Here is a 12,781-nt window from a genome sequence, read left to right on the forward strand (position 1 = left end):
AGATGTTTAAGTCCACTGGGTTGGTTAGGCTTTAACTCCATGTTTATTAACGGGCTTAATCAGGACCTTTCTCTTTTAGTTGAAAGGACCAGGATGGAATGGGAAACTATGTTCACTCCAGATTTAGTTAATTTGGCAAATCAGCATACTCAAACCCTAGAAGAGTCGCCAAAAAGACTGCTAAAATTCTTAATCTTCAACTCTGGCAAATGAAGTTCCCTAAACAGGACCAAAACCTTCTAGTTTCTGCTATTATTGCAAAGAGCCAGGACACTGGAAAAAAGGTTGTTACAAATGTAAATGTTTCAGGTATCTTTAGCTTTCTAACCGGCCTTTCCAATGTCCTCCCGTTTCTCAGTGACAGACTTCCGAGCAACTCCAGTCGCTTTTCCCAATCCTCCTCCTTAATCAGCTCCGAGGAAACATCTCTCCAGATGTGGAATGAATCTCTCTCTATCCTAACTGACACCGGAGCCACACCACTTGGTGCTCAACCCCACTGCTCCTGCCTCGTAGTACTAAAACAGTTCAAATAGGGGGTGTCTCCAGTGAACCTCAAGAGGTTCCTCTCTCTGAACCGATTCCCTTTTGTTTAGGCCCCTTGACAGATGCACACCCTTTCTCCTTAGCTCCTCTGCCCCTATCCATTTATTAGGCTTAGACTTCTTGGAAAAGTATCATGCCAGGATTTCTTTCTTCCAAAAGGGGAAAATAATTCTAGAATTTGACAGAAACCATCAAATTAGCCAACCAAGAGAATTAACCAAGAGATGTTAATTAATTAACATCTTTTTCTCTGCCTTTGACAGTACAGGAGCTGGTTCTGGAAACACTGATCATTTTTCCCTATTGAATCAGCTACCATCACCCACCCTTATGGGCAAAATCTCTAATGGAAACATCCACAGTGCACCTCCCACAAAAGATTCAAGTAGATCTCAAAATCTCTCCCCAGAATTAGTCAATACCGTATAAGTAAAGAAGCCCTTCAAAGAATAAAGCCCATAACGGAAGATTTCAAGGCTCAGGGCCTCATCATCCTTTGCAGTAGTCCCTGTAATACTCCTGTTTTACCTGTGAGAAAACCCAAGGGCCAAGGATGGAGGTTTGTCCAGGACCCCTGAGCGATACACAACGCCATTATCCCTCGACATGCTGTTGTTCCTACTGACATCCATTCCCACTGGGAGCACATTTTCACTGTAATTGATTGATGTAGTGCATTCTTTAGTATTCTAGCTGGTAAGGCAAGTCAATATCTTTTTGCCTTCACTTGGGAGAGATGACATTACACCTGGAGAAGAATGCCCCAGGATTTCACAGAAAGTCTGTTTTACTTTTCACAAACCTTGAAAGCTGGTATAAAGTTTTCTGCGGGTTCTACTTAGTTACAGTATATAGATGATTTACGACATATAGATGCTCTCCTTCTCGAATCTCCTCACAGGAAGACAGCATCCACTCACTAAAACGTTTGACCTTAAAGGGACATAAAATCTCCAAAGAAAAGCTGCAGTCTGCTCAAACTCAGGTTCAATATTTAGAGCACCTGATCTCAGAACGGTGGCTACGTTTGGATCCTGATAGCCTTCATGGCACCCTGAACTTCTACAAACCTAAAACTAAGAACCAGTTACAAGGTTTTCTCAGGCTAGCTGGTTACTGTTGAAATTGGATTCCAAATTTCTCTCTTATGGCTTAGCCCCTATATGCTTTATTGAAACCCAGCAAACCTGACCCCATTAATTGGGGAGGTCAAGATGACACAGCTTCTGAAGGCGTAAAGAAAAGCTTATTGAGACCACCTGCCCTTAGACATTCTAACTATCAGCTTCCCTTTTCCCTTTTATATGTGAGAAGGAAGGGAATGCCCTTGGAGTACTCACCTCCAAACATGGGGACCATCATTGACCCATAAGGGTATTATAGTCTTACACCTGGTAATAATGTACAGGAGATTCCTCTAACCAATGCAGATTTTTCGTGGTTTACAGATGATTCTTATTTAAAGGGAGAAAATGGTAAATAGAGTGCTGGATAAGCTGTTGCAACTCCATTTGATATCACTGAGGCAGCACCTTTACCAATGGCTACTTTGGCCCAACTTGCTTCGTTATACACTCTTTTTTTTTTTTTTAACATCTTTATTGGAGCATAACCTCTCCACAATGGTGTGTTAGCCTCTGCTCTACAACAAAGTGAATCAGCTATACAGACACACATCCCCAAATCTCCTCCCTCTTGCGTCTCCCTCCCACCTTCCCCATCCCACCCCTCCAGGTGGTCACAAAGCACCGAGCTGATCTCCCCGTGCTATGCAGCTGCTTCCCACTAGCTATCTATTTTACATTCGGTAGTGTATACATGTCCAGGCCACTCCTTCACCTCGTCCCAGCCCACCCCTCCCCCTCCCCGTGTCCGCAAGTCCATCCTCTATGTCTGCGTCTCTATACCTGTCCTGCCCCTAGATTCCTCAGAACGATTTTTTTTTTTTTTTTAGATTCCATATATATGTGTTAGCATACAGTATTTGTTTTTCTGTCTCTGACTTACTTCACGCTGCATTATACACTCTTACTTGGGCTTATAATTTAGCCAAGGGCAAAATGACAAACATTTATAGCAATAGTCAGTATGCCTTTGGAGCAGCCCACGACTTTGGGGTGCTATGGAAACAACGAGGTTTCCTACCTCTAATGGGGAAGAAATTTTAAACGGCTCTTATATCCAAAATCCGTTAGATGCCATACTCTACCCAGAAGCCTTGGCTATTATTGAGATCCCTGGGCGTGCCAGGCTTGACTCCCTAGAGGCTAAAAGAAACCACCTTGCTGATATTTGTGCCCAGAACGCTGCTCTCAAAGGAATTAATGGCCAAATTTCTGTTATGGTCCAAAGGGATGCTCCCCAAAATAACAGTCTAGAAAAATTGGTGAGAAATGCCCAACATTTGATCCCAGAAAAGGACAAACAATATTGGAGATCTAATAACCGTTGGTTTGATAAAAAGAGAGAACTCGGGTTCAGGTTAAATAACAGACTGGTCCCACCAGGAATTCTCAGATTCCCACTTCTTGCGATTGTACATGCATTGACACTGACAAAATGATAGTATTCATGAACCAATGTGGTTGGGGAAATACTAATTAAAGCCACAAAGAGTGCCTCCCTTGTCTGCCTGTCCAGAATACAATCCAGGGAAACCTGGTTGCACTGCTCCTGGGTATTTTGAAATGCTGAATGGGCCATTCAAGGTTTGGCAAATGGATTTCATACAGCTGCCCCCATCTCATGGATATAAATACAAATATGTTTTACTCATGGTATGTGTGTTTTCTCACTGGATCGAAGCTTTCCCTTATAGACAGGCTACTGCTTCTTCTGTGGCTAAAATTTTGTTAGAAAATATTATTCCTACCTGGGGAACTCCTCTTGAACTTCAAAATGATTAAGGAACCCATTTTACTGGCCAGGTACTATGACAAATCTGTGCTTTGGGCCAGTTTTACGACACTTTCACAGTGCTTAACATCCTTAATCCTTAGGGTTAGTCGAATGTACTAAGGCCAGTATTAAGGCCCAATTGATTTACATTTCTCTAATAATTAGCTCACGGAACTATACTCAATTTTTTTTTTTTTTTTGGCTGCGTTGGTTCTTCATTGCTGTGGGCGGCTTTCTCTAGTTGCGGTGAGCGGGGGCTACTCTTTGTTGTGGTGCACGGGCTTCTCATTGCGGTGGCTTCTCTTGTTGTGAAGCACCGGCTCTAGGTGCACGGGCTTCAGTAGTTGTGGCTTGCGGACTCTAGAGCTCAGGCTCAGTAGTCGTGGCGCCTGGGCTTAGTTGCTCTGCAGCATGTGGGATCTTCCCAGACCAGGGCTCGAACCCGTGTCCCCTGCATTTGCAGGCGGATTCTTAACCATTGTGCCACCAGGGGAGTCCCATACTCAATATTTTGTAATAACCTATAAGGGAAAATAATCTGAAAAAGAATATATATGTATGAACTGAATAACTTTGGTGTACACCTAAAACTAACACAACTTTGTGAATCAACTATACTTAAATAAATTTAAAAAAAAAGACCCACTTGGCAAAATTCATAGAGACCTTCCAAATACCCTGGCGAAAAGCATTGTCATTGGTCCTTTTAACTCTCAGATCCACTCCTTTTGGAACTTATAAACTCTCACCCTTTGAGATAATCATAAGACACCCAATGCAATTGGCTTCTGCTTCTTTTGACCCACCATTGAAAAAAGAAGATATACTTCTATATTGCACAGGCCTAATTGCTTCTGTTAAAAATAACAGTGTTTTGTTAGAGTAATCTTTTCACATTGTGCTCTCAGGGAACGAAGACCTTAAGCATCACATCTTGCAACCTGGATATTCCATCTATTGGAAAAGACACCTCCAGAAGGACTCTCTTCAACCTCGCTGGAAAGGCCCCTATCAGGTACTGCTAACCAACCTTCTGGATTCTTATCTGAACTCATAGTCTCTGACTTTGCAACCTATAGGCTATAATACTGAGAAAACATTTAGTTCCAAACAGTTTCTTTTGAGATAACAATACTGTTTAATTACTTCATGTTTATTCCTACAATGCATCTTCCCAAAGCATTTCTTTAATTCCTTCAGTTTTTAGTGTGTGCTCGCTATACTTACTATTCTAAGATACAGACTTTATTTTTAAAATGTATCTTATTGAAGTATAGTTGATTTACAATGTTGTGTTAATTTCTGCTGTACAGCAAAGTGGCTCAGTTACATACATACATTCTTTTTTTATGTTCTTTTCATTATGGTTTATCACAGGATATTGAATATAGTTCCCTGTGCTATACAGTAGGATTTTATTAACCCATTCTATATATAATAGTTTGCATTTGCTAACCCCAAGCTCCCACTCAGTCCCTCCCCCATTCTCCCTCCCCCTTGGTAACCACAAGTCTGTTCTCTATATCCGTGATTCTGTTTCTGTTTCATAGTTATGTTCATTTGTGTCATATTTTAGATTCTACATACAAGTGATATCATATGGTATTTGTCTTTCTCTTTCACTGAATATGATAATTTCTAGGTCCATCCATGTTGGTGCAAATGGCATTATTTTATTCTTTTTATGGCTGAGTAATATTCCATTGTATAAATATTACCACATCTTCTTTATCCATTCATCTGTCGATAGACACTTAGGTTGCTTCCTTGTCTTGGCTATTGTAAATAGTGCTGCAGTGAATATTGGGGTGCAGGTATCATTTCAAATTAAAGTTTTCTCTGGATATATGCCGAGGAGTGAAATTGCAGGATCATACAGTAACTCTGTTTTTAGTTTTTTGCAGAACCACCATACTGTTTTCCATAGTGGCTCCACCAATTTGCATTCCCACCAACAGTGTAGGAGGGTTCCCTGTTCTCCACACCCTCTCCAGCATTTGTTGTTTGTAGACTTTTTGATGATGACCATTCCGACTGGTGTGAGGTGGTACCTCATTGTGGTTTTGATTTGGATTTCTCTAATAATTAGCGATGTTGAGCATCTTTTCATGTGCCTGTTGTCCATCTGTATGTCTTCTTTGGAGAAATGTCTATTTAGGTCTTCTGCCAATTTTTCAATTGGGTTGTTTGTTTTTTTGTTATTGAGTTGTATGAGCTGTTTGTATATTTTGGAAATTAAGCCCTTGTCGGTCACATCATTTGCAAATATTTTCTCCCAATCCATATGTTGTCTTTTTGTTTTGTTTATGGTTTCCTTTGCTGTACAAAAGCTTGTAAGTTTGATTAGGTCCCATTTGTTTATTTTTGCTTTTATGTCTTTTGCCTTGGGAGACTGACCAAAGAAAACATTAGTACAATTTATGTCAGATAATGTTTTGCCTATTTTCTCTTCTAAGAGTTTTATGGTGTCATGTCTTACGTTTAAGTCTTTAAGCCATTTTGAGTTTATATTTGTGTAGGATGTGAGGAATTAACTTCATTGATTTACATGTGGCTGTCTAGCTTTCTTGCCCACTTGCTGAAGAGACTCTTTTCTCCATTGTATATTCTTGCCTCCTTTGTTGAAGATTAACTGACAGTAGGTGTGTGGGTTTTTTCCCAGGCTCTCTATTCTGTTCCATTGGTCCATATGTCTGTTTTTGTGCTACGCTGTTTTGATTACTGTAGCTTTGTAGTATAGTCTAAAGTCTGGGAGGCTTATATCTCCTGCTTTATTCTTTTTTCTCGGGATTGCTTTGCAATTCTGGGTCTTTTATGCTTCCATATAAATTTTAGGATTATTTGTTCTAGTTCTGTGAAAAATGGCATGGGTAATTTGATAGGGATCACATTAAATCTGTAGATTGCTTTGGGTAGTATGGCCATTTTAACAATACTCTTCAAGAGCATGGGATATCTTTCCATTTCTTTGAATCATCTTCAGTTTCCTTTATTAATGTTTTATAGTTCTCAGCATATAAGTCTTTCACCTCCTTGGTCATGTTTATTCCTAAGTATTTTTTTTTTTTGATGTGATTTTAAGAGGGATTTTTTTTTTTACATTCCCTTTCTGATATTTCATTGTTAGTATAAAGAAATGCAATCAATTTCTGTATGTTAATCTTGTTTCCTGCTACCTTGCTGAATTCGTTTGTCAGTTTGACTAATTTTTGTGTGGAGTTTTTAAGGTTTTCTATATATAGTATAGTATCATCTGCATATAATGACAATTTTACATCTTCCCTTCCAATTTGGATACCTTTTATTTCTTGTCTGATTGCTGTAGCCAGGACTTCCAATACTATGTTGAATAAAAGTGGTGAGAATGGGCATTCTTGTCTTGTTCCAGATTTTAGTGGGAAGGCTTTCAGCATTTCACCATTGAGTATTATGTTGGTTGTGGATTTGTCATAAATAGCTTTTATTATGTTGATATATGTTGCCTCTCTACCCATTTTGGTAAGAGGTTTTATCATGAATGGATGTGGAATTTTATAAAATGCTTTTTCTGCATCTGTTAAGATGATCATGTGGTTTTTTTCTTTTGTTGATGTGGTGTATTACATTGATTGATTTACCTTATGTTGAACCATCCTTGTGACACGTAGATGAATGAGATACAGACTTTAGATGAAAGATGTCTGAGACAAATCCCTCCTACCCTTCCTTATTACTCAAATGTGACCACAGTAGGTTTCCAGTCTGTGCACTTTCCCTCTGATGAGGGACATGACATCCAGGAAAGGTCCTTCCTGGCATTGAGAGATAAAAAGCCACTGAATGCTAGTTAAAACAAACAGACTCTTGATCAGCAGTGCTTTCAGAGAAAGGTCTTGATCAAAAGGGAGAAATGTGAAAATTAATAAAGGAAAATCTCACTAAAATGGAGATGGGAGGCCAGAAGGGGGAGCTGTCATGCATATACCACTCAACACCACTACACATCCCAACAGAAAGAGACATACTTTGCACCTCTGGCAGGAAGTGACACCACTTTACTACCACCAGAAGGAGGAAGAAAGATTTTTTTCTCCTTGCCTGTCAACAGCTCAGCCAATGAAAAACCACTGTACTTCAAACTCCCAGTTTCTTTCAGTGGACTTTTTGTTTATAACAGCCCCTCCCAACTTCCCCTTCTCTTCTATAGAAGAGTTTCTTTCCTCTCCTTTGTTTTGCTGGACTTGCATGTGGATTGCCATATTTGTACATCCCAAATGGCAATCGTTTGCTGCTCCCGAATAAACCTATTTTGCTGGTAAAATAACTTGCTGTTTTATTTATTGTTTTAGGTTAACTGTTTCTCAATCCCATACAGATTATATTCATTACACTAAAATTTGTCTTAGTTTAGCATATTTATGTTGAAATTTCACTCACTTATCAAGAACGTGAGTGATTATTTTGCTGAATCAGATAATAGTTTTACAGTACTGGAAGATTCTTCCCTCAGTTTTTTGTGCTATTTGCAATGTAACATCTGCAAACAACAACATGCTTTTAGTTTAATTTGCATTATTAACATTTTCCTCATCACTTTTTTAAGTCTAGATGAGGGGTAGGCCAACTTATATCATGGAACCGATACTAAATATTTTACACTTTGTAAGCCACACTGTCACTTTCAAACCAATTCAGCTCTTCCATTGTAGTGTGAAAGTAGCCATAGACAATACATAAGTGAATGGGCAATGCTGTATTCCAATAAAACTTTATTTATAAAGATACGTGATGGGCAGGCCCTAGTTTTCTGAACCCTGGTCTAGACAATCAACAAAACAACAAATCATTAGCCCTGCTGCTTGCCGGTTTCCCTTGTGTCGATACTCTCACCATTGGCTACTTCAGGTTACCAACATGAAGTTATTGAAAGTGAAATCAGAAAGAGATGCATAGAAGCATGCTATTTATAACATTCCTACCATACAGATATGATAGACATAAATAACCTCAACAGTACAGATACTAGTAAAATATAATAAAATAATTAGGAAGTGATGAATTCTGAGTATTTACTACCTATGTTTTTACTATCACTTATTTAATTGAAAGCTTATTTAATATAATTTTTATTAATAGCTCTAATTAAAAACTGGCTCACAAAATTCCTTAAAATTGAACAACTGGCTCTCACAAACCAGTGTTGGCCAGCTGATTCCAGACACCTGTCTCCTGCGAGTCCCCTCAGAGAAGTAAGAACCAATCAATGTCCTTGCTCCTTGTACCCTTTCAAACTTTAAGAAAATGTTCTCTCCTGAAGGAGGTCAGAAACCTGGTTTCTGGAGGCATGGATCCTACACCCCCATAAACTAATTTCTATAAAAACACCTCTTCTTCCAGTTATTATTTAGACTGTCTGCCCTTAAGGTAATTACATTTCTGACCAAACCTGCCCTGTCTTGGAACTTACAGAACCAAACAATTGCTCATGTGTTTGTATTGTGAGTCACATTTGGTCTAAAAGAATTCCTGTACTCTTTAGAAGTTTCTAAAATTACAGCTTTGCCCAGTCTGGGAACCAATAACTTTGGTCGAAAGTAAGAAGGATATAAGATAGCATGTGTGAACAGAATGAGTTGATCTGTATTTTCACTCAGCCTCAGCCTTCACAATGGAATCTTGAACAACAACTGATTTCACTTATTTATTTAAGTCTGTTTTCTCCTTTCTACAAACCAATGCTTGGTACTCTTAAAGTTTGTGAGGGCAAATATTGCTAAAGTGATTTGAGAACATTGGCTAAGGGGGTGTTGGAAATGTAGGTCATCATTTATCACCTGGACATGAATGTGAGGCATTAAAGATTGTAATTCCATGAACCTGACATAAACACTTTAAGCTCTGAAAAATGTGCTTAGATCATTAGGGCAAATTGAAACCACCAGCTGAAATTAGCTTTTTAAATTTTTATCTTCATTTCCTTCACCATGTTCTCCCTTTCTCCCTATGTCCTAAGTAATTGAGAGGTGATGGCTTAATTTATTCAGACATTTTCCTTTGTGTATCTTTTGGACCTGGAATAGACAGTCTGTGGCACCAAAAATCACCATTTCTGTGTCTCTTCTTTCTCTGCTCTTCCTTTCCTACTTTATACTTACCATCCTTTTTTTTCCCTCATTCTTCTTTCTTTCACTTTTCCTTTTTTCTTGCTTGCCAGAGTACATGTATACCCAAACAGTCCAACCTGCTATGACCTTTAAATCTGTTTGAGGTATTAAGTTACGTAACAATGTATATGCTTCTCCTTTAAATAAGAGGCAACCTAGATGTGAATGATCATTGAATCCATATTTATTAGGCCATTAACTTACATCATCCTTTTTCTGTTTCCAAGTTACTTCCAGGTTCTACCTCTCACTTTGCTATTGGTACATATACCAAAACAAAGCCCTCTAGCATTAATATGTCCCTTTAATCATAAAATATGGGGAAAACACAGGATGTGGGTACTGGAGTTCACTTTGGTAAAGCACAGCCTTTGCATGATAACTCTAGTTCTCTGTATTCTGTTGATCCCAATTGGGTTCATGCTCTAGTCTCACGAGAATGCCAGCTGACCCATGGGTCCTTCCAGAGCCTGACCTATCTCCCTGTTATGAAGACCCAGTGTGAAATCTGTATGCTTAATATCCCAGGTCTAATCATTCTTTTCTGGCATTGCATGTAAAGGTAAATGTTCAAAACCGCATCAAGTTGGGAAATATATTTCTCATTTTTAGTGGAACACCGTATTTATTTATACGGAAAAGCTTTTGTTGATGAGCATTTTGTTGAGGAAGGTAGCTGTGAAAGGGTTAGGCAACCCTGGGTTTTATTTGCCCTTCGTATGTGTATGGATTGGAAAGAGAAAACGCTTGCTTTTATATCTGCTAAGATTAGCTACAAGTAATTGTGGTGAGCTTTGCTGAAATTCCTCATCCTAATGATGCAAACAGAAATCACAGAGCACAGAGCTTCAGGTTTCGGAGGTGACTCACAGAGTCTAGCAATCCATCTTGGAAATCTTAGCAGGCCTATTTCGGGCTGTTCTCCACACATGGCAAGGCTGAAGAATCCCAGGTGTTCTGCCTGAGAGCAAAGTGAGAGCGTGAGGGTTGCCCTGCGAAGCAAGGACATGCTCATTAAAGCAGGTTTCTGGTGGGAGGTGGATCGGCCCGGCAGTTCTGCATTTCTCCTTGAGGTGACCCCTTTCCTTATTAGAGAAGGGGTCTGATGTCCAAATGCATCTGAGTTTAATGAGTTGCAGTTCACTGGGGACCCAGAGAGGGCAAAGAAGTACCTGCTTGGTGAACCGAGAAGAGTATACTGTTTATTTCGTGGATACTACACTGTTTAAATAATGTAAAAGTTTTTCTTTTGTGAGATCTTTCTACTTCTTGGAAGTCTGAAATGGCATATGTGAATATAGGAGACCTAGAGCTATGGGATAAACAGACTAATCAAGTTGGCTGGATTTATGAATTCTCTTACGATAAAATCACTGAACTCTTTAAAATGATAAGATCAGCAGGCATTCATCTCTCTATCTCAAAGGAAGATGGAATAAAATTAGAGAAATTCTTCTCACAGGTCTGCAGATGGTGGTTGGTTAATTAGGTGAAAAGATCTTTGAATAATAGACTAGGGAATTGGGCCACCATATTATTGTTTTAATCTGTCAGGTACTTATTATCAGCAAGAATACTTTGTCTTGCAGGACATTTTTTAATAAAATGGTAGATAAATGTGCATCTTGGTGAAATCAAAAGTGAGAAATTGTATGTAAAAAAAAATTGTGACTAGCAAAATGGCAATTTATATATGGCCAGAGAATAGAATTTTATACAAAATATAAAGGATGTGATGACTGTATAAGAATATGCATGATGACTACAGCAGTGTCAAAGCCCTCAAGAGGGGCTTCCCTGGTGGCGCAGTGGTTGAGAATCTGCCTGCCAATGCAGGGGACACGGGTTCCAGCCCTGGTCTGGGAAGATCGCACATGCCGCGGAGCGGCTGGGCCCGTGAGCCACAACTACTGAGCCTGTGCGTCTGGAGCCTGTGCTCCGCAACGAGAGAGGCCGCGATGGTGAGAGGCCCGCGCACCGCGATGAAGGGCGGTCCCCACTCGCCGCAACTGGAGAAAGCCCTCGCACAGAAACGAAGACCCAACACAGCCATAAGTAAATAAATAAATAAATAAAAGAACGTGAATTTCTAAAAAAAAAAAGCCCTCAAGAAACACCAAATGTGTATCAGAAGCTAAGCTAAGCATTAACTTGGCATTAAGTGCCATGAAAAAAGATTTTTTTCCTTTGCCATACTTTGGAAGACTTTTCCATCATTCAAAAGTAAGTTTTTTTTTTTTTTTCCTGCCAGTATTCTAGAAATAAATTCAAATACAGTTAAAGTGTATGAAAACCTTTTCTACTATTAGCATGAAAACTCAACTGCAAAGGAAAACTCTGTGCTTTCGAAATCAATGTGCTAAATATCTTTATAGAATCAATTACATATATAATGTACAATTACATATTTTATGATATAAATTTGCTTTCTTCTGTTCAAATAAAAGTTCTAAATCTTTGGAATTTTAATATAAATACTCAACTTCCTAGTTTGCTATGGATTGTGTAACTCTAGTCAATTCACTTAATTTTTCTTTGCTTCGGTTTCCCCACTGAAAAATGAGGATCATGAGATAGTTCTACCCTCTTTATCGTACTACATAGGAATCAGTTAAACTGAGCACAAGTAAACTATGATTATATGATGTAATAAATGTATTACATAAAGGTATTAGTACTCTTAAATTTTTCAATTATCACAACTGAAGAAAACTGCATAATTTTCTAATTAGATGAAATGTAAGTGTATGATCTAAGTCATCATTGAGCATATCAGGTTGGCGGGGGAGGAAACTGATACAACAACATATACCATTTATTGTCTACTTTTGTGTGCCAAGCATTTTACATGAACTATTTCATTTGACTGTGTTGACACTTTGAGGTAAATACCACTGTAAGACCTACTTTATAAACGAGAAAATCAGGGCTCACAAAAGCCACTTGCTTATGTTCAGCAGGAAGCGAGAGAGACCAGGATTTGAACCTAGCCCTCTCTGATGCCATAGTCCAAGTTCTTCATCGCACTTTGTGACTGCTTCTCCAAATATGGTTCCCTGTTCACATGATCCAAGATTCTGCAATACTCACAATACAAATGGAACGCTGCAGTAGTTGAAGTCAGCACACAATTTCTGAGCTCTTCTCCCTTTCCAAAATTCACACTGAAATGCATGCCCTTTGTCATCTAAATG

General features: G+C 38.9%; 1 long non-coding RNA gene across 1 annotated transcript in view; it reads right to left on the reverse strand.

Moving 5' to 3' along the window:
• Positions 1-2,439: 2,439 nt before the first annotated feature.
• LOC309666689 overlaps positions 2,440-12,781 on the reverse strand; it is a 90,554-nt gene continuing 80,212 nt past the window's right edge. Inside the window, exon 3 of the long non-coding RNA XR_014267245.1 lies at positions 2,440-3,623. This is a non-coding gene — a long non-coding RNA (uncharacterized lncRNA). The remainder of the gene's footprint in view (positions 3,624-12,781) is intronic.

This window comes from Balaenoptera physalus (assembly GCF_965194825.1).
Source record: "Balaenoptera physalus genome assembly, chromosome: 9".
NCBI classification, from domain to species: Eukaryota; Metazoa; Chordata; class Mammalia; order Artiodactyla; family Balaenopteridae; genus Balaenoptera; species Balaenoptera physalus.